At 79.2% G+C, this 2,500-nt stretch overlaps 1 non-coding gene across 1 annotated transcript; it reads left to right on the plus strand.

Moving 5' to 3' along the window:
- Positions 1 to 1,543: 1,543 nt before the first annotated feature.
- Positions 1,544 to 1,696, plus strand: LOC143693253 (5.8S ribosomal RNA). The gene has a single exon (XR_013180764.1). It is a non-coding gene; the product is annotated as a 5.8S ribosomal RNA (ribosomal RNA).
- Positions 1,697 to 2,500: the final 804 nt, after the last annotated feature.

The raw sequence follows: 2,500 nt of genomic DNA on the forward strand, positions 1-2,500 counted from the left end.
TCGCGGCCGTCGTCGTCGTCGTCGTCCCCGCCGCGCGCCGCGGGCGGGGTCAACCGCGCCGCGCCGGGGAGGGGCGCCCTGCCCCCCCCTCTCCGTGGCCCGGCCTCGGCGGAGAGGCCGCGGCGCGCGGTCGGCCGCGGGGGCCGACCCGCCCGCCTCGTGGTAACGGGCGACGCCCGGCAGAGAGCGCGCGCTCTCTGCCCCTTCCTCGGCCGCGGGGCGACGGCCGCCGGGGCCCGCCCGCGCTCTCTCTCCTGGGCCCGCCGCCGCGGTCTCTGGCGCGCGCGGCGGCGCCGCGTCCGGCGCGTCCGGCGCCTCTCTTCCCCTCGACGGCCTTTCCTTCCTCGAAGGCGCGGCGCGGCGGCGCCGTCGTCCGCCGGCCGTCCCCTGGCTCGACCGCCCCGCCCGCCGGTGGGGGGGGGCGAGCGCTCGGCGGGCCCTCCGGCGGCGGAGGCCCGCGAGCGCGGGCGACCCCGTGGCGAGCGGCGGCGGCGCCGCTCGACGGGTGTCCCTCCCTGCGGGGACGGTCGGCCGGACGGCGCCCGCCGTCGGCCGGCGGCGGTCCCGTCCCGGGCTCCGCTCGTCGCCTCGCCTCCGTCGCCCTTGCCCGCGCGGCCGCGTGTGGGCCGCGCAGGAAGGCGTGCGGGGGCGGCCGCGGGGGCGCTCCTCCCCGCCCGGTCTCCGCGTGCGAACGAGGAGAGCGGGCGTTGCCCCCCGGCTCAGCCGCCGCGGCGCCTTCCCGCCGGGCGCGTGCCCGAGGCGAGGGGCCCCGGCGGTGCGAGGCGGCGGCGGCGGTCCCGGGCGCGTGCCGCCCCGGCGGCGGCCGGGTCTGCCGTCCGGCAGGCCTCGGGCGCAGGCGACGCCGGCTCGGCTCTCGGTGGCGCCCGCCTCCGGGGCCGGCGGCGGAGCGCGTCTGCCGGTCGCTCGCCCGCCCGCCCGGCGGGGGAGCGGTCCCGCGGGAGGCGTGCCGGCGGGCTGTGCCGGTCGCCGTCGCGTGCCCGTCTCGAGCCCAGGGGAAAGGCCCGTGCCCGTGGTGGTGGGGGGAAGAGAGAGACAACGCCGGCCGCGCGGCGGCGCGGCGGCGCTCCGCGCCAGGCCCGCGGCGTCGGGGCCGAGGGGAGAGCCGGCGCGGCGCGGGGGCCGACGGCCGCGCGCCCCCGGCCGCGTGCCGTGTGCGTTGTGCGCGTCGTCCCGTGAAAGCGAGAAGCGGGCGGGCCGCCCTGTGCCCCCCGCGTGTCCGGCGCGCGCCGCCCGGCCCTCCGCGCGGAGGCCGGGCCGAGCCCGGGCGCCTGGGCCGCCTCCGAAGGACGGCGTGGGTGAGGTCGGCGTCTCCCCTCGCGGGGGGAGGCGGTCGGGGGCGCGGGCTCCCCCGCCTCTTGGCCGGCCTTCGGAGAGTGGGTTTGTTTTTTTCCTTTTTTTTCCTCCCGTTTTCCGTGTGCTCGTACGGTCTCGGAAGCCAGGCGCGCGCCCGCGCGTCCTCGGCGGCATTGTCCTAAACCAAAAAAGGGGCCGCTCTGGCGTGAGCGGTGCCCGAAAGGCAGACAACTCTTAGCGGTGGATCACTCGGCTCGTGCGTCGATGAAGAACGCAGCTAGCTGCGAGAATTAATGTGAATTGCAGGACACATTGATCATCGACACTTCGAACGCACTTGCGGCCCCGGGTTCCTCCCGGGGCTACGCCTGTCTGAGCGTCGCTTGACGATCAATCGCCGTCCGGGGGCCACCCCGGCGGCGCGGCTGGGGTCGCCTCGCAGGCCCGTCGCCCGCGGCGGGCGGCTGCGGCGGCGGCGGCGGCGGCGTGCCGCCGGTGGCCGGAGGGGAAGGCGGTCAGGGGTGTTGGGCGAGGGAAGCGCTTCCCTCGGCGGGCCTCGATCCCTTCCCTGCGGGCCCGGCGGGCGTCGCCGCGGTCGTCGTCGTCGTCGTCGCCGCCGCGCGAGGGCCTTCGTCCCCCTAAATGCAGACTCGGGGAGCGCTCCGTAGCTCCCCGCTCCCGGAGCGAGCCGCTGGGGCGGAGCTCGTCCTCGCCGCGGGGCCGCGCCGCGGATGCGGCGGCGCGGCGGCCTCGGGGAGAGCGAGAGACGGCGTCGAAAGGCGCCGCCGAGCGAGGGCCGAGAGAGAAAGAGAGAAGGGAGAGGGGCGAGAAGGGGAGGCGAGGCGCGGGCCTCGCCCCCGGCCTTCCCCCCCGCGCGGGCGGCTGTCTGCGGGTGGGTGCCGCGGCGGTACCGTGCCGTGCTGCCGCGCGCGCGAGGCGAGAGCGCCGGGGACGGGGGGGGGTTCCGACCCCCCTCCTCTCCCTTCGCCCGCGCCCCCCCCCCTCCTCTTCTGTCTCGGTCTCGGGGCGCGCCCGAAGGGCGCCGTCGCTCCCCTCTCTCTCCCCTTCGCCGAGGCCGTCGCACACGCCGCCGCCGCCCGGCCGGTCCTCCCGCGCGGGGCCGTCTCTGCCGCGCTTCCCTTTTCGGTTCTCGTCTCCGGGATGGGGCTCTCCGTCTCTCTCTCCG

The sequence above is a fragment of the Agelaius phoeniceus genome, unplaced genomic scaffold (assembly GCF_051311805.1).
Source record: "Agelaius phoeniceus isolate bAgePho1 unplaced genomic scaffold, bAgePho1.hap1 Scaffold_472, whole genome shotgun sequence".
In the NCBI taxonomy this organism is placed as follows: Eukaryota; Metazoa; Chordata; class Aves; order Passeriformes; family Icteridae; genus Agelaius; species Agelaius phoeniceus.